This window comes from Crocuta crocuta, unplaced genomic scaffold, assembly GCF_008692635.1.
Source record: "Crocuta crocuta isolate KB4526 unplaced genomic scaffold, BGI_CrCroc_1.0 scaffold243, whole genome shotgun sequence".
NCBI classification, from domain to species: domain Eukaryota; kingdom Metazoa; phylum Chordata; class Mammalia; order Carnivora; family Hyaenidae; genus Crocuta; species Crocuta crocuta.
Genome location: NW_027529596.1, coordinates 2,652,171 through 2,662,339, shown reverse-complemented (window position 1 = coordinate 2,662,339; position 10,169 = coordinate 2,652,171).

Genomic DNA, 10,169 nt, shown 5'->3' with positions numbered 1-10,169 from the left:
GTGATCCGGGTGGCCCGCCCCGCCCCCCTCCCCTCGGGGCCCGCTGGGCCGGCGGCTGCACCTGCCGGGGTCTTGCCGCGCGGTACCTCCGTTTGTTTCCGGCGGGACAATGTAAAAAGAGTTTTTTTTAGTGTTTACGCATTTTTGAGAGACGGAGACAGAGAGCGAGCAGGGCAGGGGCAGAGAGAGGGGGAGACACAGTCCGAAGCAGCTCCAGGCTCCCAGCTGTCAGCGCAGGGCTGCCGAGCTGAGCCCCTCGGACGCTGAACCCCGAGTCGCCCGGCGCCGCTGCGCAGTTTCTGAATTGGGCCCGTCGTCCTCCCACCGGGATGGGTTTCTTCCTCCGTGGGCCTAAAAGCAAACGCAGTGTCCGTTTTGTTCTCTTTCTTCGCCTTATTTTTCGCCAAGCGCTAATCATTTAATAGGGCACTTAATTGTTCTTGTTCATTCTCTGCCTCCTCCAGCTACAGTGTGAGTTCCACGTGCACAGGATCTGTGTTTTATTCGGTGCTGTTTTCCCCAGTGCCTAGAGCAGTACCCGGCCCATAGTAGGCGCTCAGTAAATATTTGCTGAGTAAATTAAGTAATTGTGAAAAATGAGAAAAATAAACACAAAAGTATGATAGAGAAAAAAGAAAGGAAAAGTGCTACTTCCGGACAAAGTTATCTGATAGAGATTCCTCTCCCCATAATTTATAATCATGGTCTATTTTCTTTTTTTTAAATTTTTTTTAAATGTTTTATTTATTTCTAGGAGAGAGAGAGAGAGACAGTGTGAGCAGGGGAGGGTCAGAGAGAGAGGGAGTCACAGACTCTGAAACAGGCTCCAGGCTCTGAGCTGGCAGTCAGCACAGAGCCCGACGCGGGGCTCGAACCCACGAACCGCGAGATCATGACCTAAGCGAAAGTCGGACGCTTAACCGACTAAGCCACCCAGGCGCCCCAATCATGGTCTATTTTCAACTGTGCATCTTGGTGGGGAAGGGCTGGGGGTTAAGTTTAATATAATTATATAAATTTTATCCTCTGGTATTATAGTGTCTTTATAATCATAATTTTAATGACCGCTTATTAAACACCCCACAAATAGAATGTACACAATAACTTGTTTCCCGTTAGCCTGATTGTTTCCATTTTTTTTCTCTATTAAAAGAAATAATGTAATAAACTTTATGCATAAAGCTTTTCTTCATTTAGGATTACTACTTTAGAATAGAGTCCCATGAATAGACTTATTAGTTTAAATGGTAGGGATATTTATAAGAGTCTTGGTGTATATTGTCAAATTGCCTCGCAAAGACTGAAAACAATCCTCATTGCTTTTAAATCTTGTGTAATTTCCCTGTGGAGGCCCCTTCAACTTGAACTCGTTTGTTCAGCAAATACTATTATGTACCTGGAACTCTTTTGTGTTCTGGGTTTACAAAGATGAACCTGGCAGGTAAAGTCTTACTGTCTGTGTCATTAAACTACAGAGAAATTTTGACTTTTTAAAAAGTAGTTATGGGGCGCCTGGGTGGCTTAGTTGGTTAAGCGTCCGACTTTCGCTTGGGTCATGATCTCGCGGTTCGTGAGTTCGAGCCCCACGTCAGGCTCTGTGCTGACTGCCAGCTCAGAGCCTGGAGCCTATTTCAGAGTCTGTGTCTCCCTCTCTCTCTGACCCTCCCCTGCTCACACTGTCTCTCTCTCTCTCTCCTAGAAATAAATAAAAATATTTTTTTAAAAAGTAGTTATCCACTTCCACTTTTTCTTGAGTCCCCACTGTAGAAAGCCAACCTCAGTTAGGTTAGTAAATGCTTTTATTCATGGTGTTACTGAGGATTATAGCCCAGGAAATATTCTTCCCAATTGCCCTGAAGAACTGCTTAAAAGCTTGTTATATATTATATATATTTATAGATTATATCTAGAAAATTATTATATATACAAAAGAGGAAACAGGCATATGTGCTTGCAAGCAGCTCAAATACTTGTGCATCACGAGGTATAATTTGTTGTAGTTCTAAAAATGAAGATTTACTGATTTCCACACAGACGTGAGAAAGATCCTAAGGTCATCTTAATATATGTTTCTATCGTATCTGATTGTTTAAAAATATTGCTTGCATGCCTCTGCTTACCCCCTTTTATGGTTCTTCCTATTTTTGATTTCTCCTTGAGAAGGTCACAGAAGGCTGACCTCCGTCACCTATTGCAGCTTGAGCGCAGACCACTGAGTATTCAACGCCCTCCCCTGGCATTCGCATTTCCTTAAGACCCAGACTGTGCCTATCTGTGCAAACCACGTACATCCTGGCCTGCCTCCACTACCCCTTAGGATGCACTTTGCATTCTAGTTACTGACTTTCTGTTGTTGTTGTTGTTGTTGTTGTTGTTTTTTAACATTTATTCATTTTTGAGAGAGAGAGACAGAGTGCAAGTGGGGGAGGGGCAGAGAGAGAGGGAGACACAGAATCCCAAGCAGGTTCCAGGCTCTGAGCTGTCAGCACAGAGCCCGACACGGGGCTCAAACCCACAAACTTCGAGATCATGACTTGAGCCGAAGTCGGATGCTTTACCGACTGAGCTACCCAGGTGCCCCACTGACTTTCTATAACAAACCATATCACTCAGCCCCTTTACACGTATCTCTCCCTCTGCTGGTTTTGACAACCGTGGGTGGCTACCTACATTTTTTTGCAAACAGACTCAAACATATATAAGTACCTGTCAAAGGGCCAATTCAACAGCAATCGAAAAGGGCACAAGGAAATGTTTAGGTACATCGTCCAGAAACAGTCCCTGTTTCTCATCTCTGTCGCCACCTATCCCCTAAGAAAAATACGACTTCTATGTCTTCACATCGGTACTTGTTAACACCCATAACTGTATGCATCTAGTCCTTTCTCTCTCGTCACTATACACACCTATGAGCATCAATTTCAGTATAATGATTCTGTTAAATGTCCATGTAAACTGCAGTGTCAGACAATATAACATACACAGAAATCTGACCAAACAATATACTTAATAGAAAGAAATATGAAAACCACTTGTAATTTGGTGGTTTACTTTAAAGCACTAATTCTAAATCTCCGTTTAGTGATAGCAATAGTTACACAATGCCTACAACATGCAGATAACTATTAAGAGGCTTTTCAGAGAATGTAAGTGAAAGTCGTTCACGAAGTGTAAAGAATTCTACAAATGTTAGTTTAATCTATTTTTTAAAAATCTATTTTTTGGACTATCCTTTAGCAATTTTCTCTTCCCCAACAGCAGACTAGCTTTAAAGTAGCTAGTAAAGTTAACTCAATAGGATATTGGGAACAGAAAATATCAAATAAGAATTTCCACTACTTCCATGATCCATATCTTCTTTCCATTTAATTCAGATGAACAGTTAAAGGTTGATAGTATTATTTATATATCACCTGTTTTTATGCCACTTCCTTCAACATATAATTATGTAAATCACAAATATATGATTATATAAATGTCATTGTATACCAATATAATACAAAGGAAAGCCCTGAAAAAAGTTTATTTTCATACCAGTTTTATTTAAAAAATTTTTAATGTTTATTTATTTTTGAGAGACAGAGAGACAGAGCATGAGCAGGGAGAGAGGGAGACACAGAATCTGAAGCAGGCTCCAGGCTCCAAGCTGTCAGCACAGAGCCCAATGCGGGGCTCGAACTCACAGACTGAGAGATCATGAAGCTCGATGGCGAGGTTATGAGTCGCTCAAACGACTGAGCTACCCAGGCGCCCCTCATACCAATTTTATTTAGGTATCTATGAAAGTTTGGCCTCTGCTTGCTTAATTCTTCCAAAAGCACTGGATTTTTGGCAATAGGGTTTGATGTTGATGGAGTTGTGACATGTCTCATTTCTGAAGATTATGTTAGTATTGTTCTTCTTCCTCCCAGGTACCATATTTAGGATTTTTGGACCTATTTATAAACCACTTTGGGGCGCCTGGGTGGCTTAGTCGGTTGAGCGTCCAACTTTCGCTTAGGTCATGATCTCGCGGTTCGTGGGTTCGAGCCCCGCGTCGGGCTCTGTGCTGACTGCCAGCTCAGAGCCTGGAGCCTGTTTCGGAGTCCGTGACTCCCTCTCTCTCTGACCCTTCCCTGCCCGCGCTGTCTCTCTCTCTCTCTCTCTCTCTCCTAGAAATAAATAAAAATATAAAACATAAATAAATAAATAAACCACTGACTCGTTCTTTACACTGGCTGGTGTCTACCACAGAAGAAATACTTGTTGATTGAGTTTCTTACTCCACTCATTAACACTGGCTCCTTAGCCTTCTTCCCAGAGCACTGCCAGCAAATGTGTGAGGTCTTCCATTTCAGAGCTGTGGCTCTGCTTTACTGGAAGGACTCTTACAGTTCAGGTTTAAAATATTACTGATAATATTTTTAGTTGCCTGGTTGAATTTACCATTATAACATTCACTATAATATGTAATACTATGTGGTGTATGCATTTATGTACAGTTATACATGATGGTACATAGTGGCTCACACTCAAAATATGTCTGTCAGAATAAAATATTCTAGAAAATTCTATATACTATTCTTCCTAATCTCTATCTATCATCTATCTATCTATCTATCTGCCTGCCTGCCTGCCTACCTACCTATCTATATTGATGTACAAATTTTAATATAGTTAAGGTTATAGACTAGTGGGGATCTGGGTGGTTCAGTCGGTTAAGCGTCCAGCTCTCGATTTCAGTTCAGGTCTTGATCTCAGGGTCGTAAGTTCAAGCCCTGCATTGGGCTCCGTACTGGGCATGAAGACCACTTAAGAAAAAAAAAAAGGTTATAGACTAGATTGTATCAGTCCCTAAATTTATGGCTGAAAACAATTAGAGAGCCAGGTCATCCTGACACCACATATATTTATTTTATGTCTGCCAGAAGGAGGTGAAGAGGCTCTTAATCTTTTTTTATGGCATGGACTTCATTGGCAGTCTGGCGAAGCCTTTGCAGCCCTTCTCCGAATCATCGTTCTAAATGCATAAACTACATAGAGGGTTACATTTTACACCATTTTATTGGAACACAGTTCTATCCTTGGGTTCCAGCTTAAAACCCTCTGAAGCTTTACAGGTACTTAGTTTGCTCAGGCTGCTACCACAAAATATCAGACTAGGGGGTGTAAAGAACAGAAATTTATTTTCTCACAGTTCTGGAAGTTAGAAGTCATTAAGGTGCCAGCAAATTTGGTTTCTTGTGAGGGGTCTGTTCCTGGCTTGTAGATGGCCATCATCTTTCTATATCTTCACATGGCCTTTCCCGTGTGTGTGTACACATGCGTGCGTGCATAGGGAGGGCGAGAGCACATCTCTGGTGTCTCTGCTTATAAAGACGCTAATCCTCTTGGATCAGGGCCCTACCCTTATAACCTCACTTAACCTTAATCATCTCCTTAGAGGCCCCATCTCCAAACACAACCACACTGGGAGTTAGGGTTTCAAGATAGGAATTGGCGGGAGGGGTACAAACATTCAGTGCAAAACAGCACTACAAGAAGTTAACAACAGTTCCCATGTCCATTCTTGGAAGCTCTTGGAGATGAAAGTTCTAGGACTCTGAGAAACAGGAGAATTTAGAATCTAGGGATCCTAGTAAAGGAAAGATACCTAAGCAACCCCAAGAATACTGAAAGGTAAGCACTGTTTTTACATGTGTTTGGATGCTATCGTGGTTGTACTTAACTTGATCAAAGCCTTTTTGCTGGAGTTAGAATAGTCTCAGAATTGAAGGGACAGAAGATAGAAGCGTGATCTATAATATAGATGGACAGTAATTAAGAGCCAGTCAGCTGTAAAATACTTATAAAATGTAGGGGCACCTGGATGACTCAGATGGTTAAGCATCCGACTCTTGATTTTTGTGGCTCGGGTCATGATCTCAAGGTTCATGAGATCAGCCCCACCTCTGCGCTGATGGTGCGGAGTCTTCTTGGGATTCTCTTTCTCCCTCTCTCTCTCTGCCCCTCCCCACTCATCCTCTCTCTCCCTCAAAATAAATAAACTTTAAAAAACTTTAAAATGTAAAAAATTCTACAAACATTCATGAGCCTAGTTTTTAAAATCTATTTTTAAAATCTCCTATAATAATTTCTCCAGTTAGGAGAGCATGAGTAAAAATCTAAGGTAAAACACTACAAGAAGACTTAGAATCAGGACAATCAGAGAGCCCTTCTGTGGCTCAGCAGGTAGAGCAGAGGACTGTAGGTGTGATGGCCAGAGGCAGGACAATCAAATGAGAATAGACACCCGGCAGACTTTACTATTCAGCCAGAAGGGCAGAATAGGGGCCAGCGCCGCGGACCGTAGATTAGCTTCTGAGGACACAGAGCCAACCTGGGGCATGGCCCCTTAGGTCTCCCCAGGACACGTCTATGCCCTGAAGGGAATCTCAGAAGCAACTCTTCATTCTTTTGCCCTTTCTCGCTGAGAGCCTGACAGTTCTGTGATGACGGGAAAAACACTCCAGACGGTGATGAGGCAGCAGATAGCTCTAAGAGCTCCCATTAGGAATGAAGATGACCTTGGGGATATCAGTAGTATTGGTGGGGCCGTCCCCTAAACTTTCTAAAACACAAATTCTTCAAGTGCATATGCTGGAAAACAACCCCTTCCAACCTCCGTAAGCAGCTAGCCAAACTGAAATTTGGAGAACGTGGCTGAAACCTTTGGCCCCTACTCAGTGTGAATGAGAGCTTCTCCGGGGAGGGAAAAAATATTTTTGCGTAGTGATGGAGGTCAAGCGTTGGAGGGGTCTTTCGCACTTGGGGCAGGTGGAGAGTCCAAAGCGACACACGGGCCCTGGAGTGGCTCATGACATCCAGGCTCTGCTGCCTGGAGACTAGACTACGCACCTCACCCTCTGGAAAGAGGGAAAGCCACAGGTGCTGATCCAGAAAAACAGACTGCTGTCTGCAGTTGTCCTGGAGAGTCTGACCCCCGGAAAGAACTTGAGAAGTAAACCTTTAGCAGGTGTGGCCAGTGCTTATCGTTTGAAATCCAGGAGGTGAATTGCTGCCATCGTGGCAATCCGATGCTCCTGCTGAAGTCCTGCGTTCAATCCCCGTCAGAAGCAATAAGCCTGCTGGGGGGAAACCACCATTTCCTCCAAAGTAAGGAGCTCAGCCTTGTGTATCTTTTCTTAGCTTTATGCCTAATTTCTTTCTTGCTTTTGTAAAGACATCTTTTTCATCCCTTACACTTTCCCCTATTCTATTATCTAATTTGTTCATGTAATGGAATGCAGCGCAGGCAAAACTGCATAGTGTTAAAGTGCAAGCTCTAGAGCCAGCCGGCCTGAGGTTGGGCTCCTGGCTGTTCCTATTCTAGCTCTTGGAGCCTAGACATTGCCTAATCACTCTGCCTCAGTTTCTACATCTAAAGGTGGACATAATATTAGCACTTACCTCAGGGTTGTTGTAAGAAGCAAATTGTAGGGGCACCTGAGTGGCTCGGTCGGTTGAGCGTCCGACTTCGACTCAGGTCACGATCTCACGGTCTGTGGGTTTGAGCCCCGCGTCGGGCTCTGTGCTGACCGCTGAGAGCCTGGAGCCTGCTTCGGATTCTGTGTCTCCTTCTCCCTCTACCCCTCCCCTGTTCATGCTCTGTCTCTCTGTGTCTCTCAATAATAAATAAATGTAAAACAGTTTTTTTTAAAGAATTAAATTTGTAATATGTAAGAGTACATGAAAGCCCTTGACACAATACCAGATACGTAAGAAAAGTCAGTGTGTGATAGCTATGATGCAGATCTTGTATACAGCAACATTGCTAATCTTAGTAATTCTAATAGTTTATCTGAGTTTATCCAATAGTTCATCGTAGATGCTCTATGTAGGCAACCATCTGGTCTGAAGGGGGGCGAACATTTTCTTCCTTCCAATTCTTAGGTCTCTTACTTCATTTTCTTGCTTTCTAAAAAAAATATTGGCTAGAGTAGCGCTATACAATAGAATTTTCTACAATGATGGAAATGCTCTGTAGCTGGTTTGTTCAATATAGTAGCCACATATATGGCTCTTTTGGCAGTTAAAATATGGCTAGTGAGACTCAGGAACTGAATCTTTAGTTAAGATTTGAAAAACCCCCTGTGTCTAGTGGCAACCACATTGAACAGCTCCGGGCCAGACCCTCCATTATAATGGGCGTGGAGCGGTATTGTTAATAGTGGGCATCTTTGCCCTTGGCTTTCATCTTCACATTTCACCATTAAGTATAATATTTGCTGTACACTTGGAAAAGATGCCCTTTATTCGTAGTGCTGAAAGTTTTGCCATGAATTATCACTGAATGCATAAATGTGCTTCTGTGTCTGTTCAAAGGATTGTACTGTTTTTCTGCTTTACTTTCTTGGTGTGGTAGGTTGTACGGATAGATTTTTTTTCCCCCTGATGTTAAAACACTCTTCTATGTCTGGGATAAATCCTCCTTGATTGTGATACATTTTAGTTTTTTTAAATTTTTTTAAAAATATTTTTATTTATTTCTAGGAGAGAGAGACAGCGTGAGCAGGGGAGGGTCAGAGAGAGAGGGAGACACGGACTCCGAAACAGGCTCCAGGCTCTGAGCTGGCAGTCAGCACAGAGCCCGACACGGGGCTCGAACCCACAAACCGCGAGATCATGACCTGAGCGAAAGTCGGACGCTCATCCAACTAAGCCACCCAGGCACCCGATTGTGATACATTTTTAAAATACGCTGTTGTATTTGATAATATTTTGTTTAGGATTTTTATATCTACGGGTGATACTTATGAGTGATATTAAGCTAAAACTTTTGCATTTTGTCCTTGTTTAGGTATAAACACTGCATCATTAAATGAGTTGGGAAGTCTTCCTACTTTTCTATCTTCTGAAACAATGTTTAAAAAAATTTTTAACATTCATTTATTTTGGAGAGATGGAGTGCAAGCAGGGGAGGGTCAGAGAGAGGGAGACACAGAATCCGAAGCAGCTCCAGGCTCTGAGCTGTCAGCACAGAGCCTGACGCGGGGCTCAAGCCCATGAACTGCGAGATCATGACCTGAGCCAGAGTCGGATGCTCAGCCGACTGAGCCACCCAGGAGCCCCTGCAACAATGTTTAAAAAGGAAGAGGGGTTTCCCTATTCTTTGAAAATGAGAACATTTTTCTGTGAAATCATCTGAGCCTTCTCTGGTGAAGAAGAGGACAGATTTCTTTTTTTAAATTTCCAATTCTATTCCCTGATTATTTAGTAAAAGGCGACAGATTTATACGATCTTAAGAGAAACCAGAGTATTCCCTGATTATCTGGGTTTCCTATGTTTTCTGATGTTATTTTTGTTACTTGATGTGTTTTTCTGTATACTTTTCCATTTCCTCCAAGTTTTCAAAGGCGCTCTGTGTTCATAGGTATTTATTTGCTGGGTCAGGATGGGCTGCTGCAGGTGGACCGGAATCCCATTAACAACATCGCCCTTCTTTGCATATCGGTGGACGGAAGATAACACTGTCACTATTTTTCTGACACCTCAAAGAATGTCCCTCGCCTCTTGCTAACTCACGGAAACTATTCCAAAGAAAACTCAGGAGGGTCACGTGAGGAAGGAAAGCCGAGGTGTAGGGTCTTTAACGCGGGGTCCAGCATATCCACTACTTCCTTCCAAAGAGGCAGTTCAGGTTCTTGGATTTGCAAAACCCAAGTTGGATGCTCGGCCTCCTTTCGGGCAATCGGAGCTATTGCCGGCCTGGGACGTCACGTCCAGCTCCACCCGAGGGGACCCCCGGCCAAGGCTGCTCTAGAGCAGCCCCCAGAAATTTCTGCGTGAGAAAACGGAAGCCCCTCCCGGCCCGAGCCAGTCCTGTCCCTCCCCGAGGGGGCGGTGGTCAGGTGGTGACCAGCCGGCGCTGGACTGGGGACACTGCACAGTTTCGGGAGCGTCCAATCAGGGACGGCCCTTGCCTGGGGCCCGTCCGCGTGGCCCGTCCGCATGGTCCGCATGGCCCATCCGCGTGGCCCGTCCGCATGGTCCGCGTGGCCCGTCCGCATGGTCCGCGTGGCCCGTCCGCATGGTCCGCATGGCCTGTCCGCATGGTCCGCATGGCCGGTTCCCATGGTCCACATGGCCGGTCCGCATGGCCTGTCTGCATGGTCTACATGGCTCGTACGCGTGGCCAGTCCGCATGGTC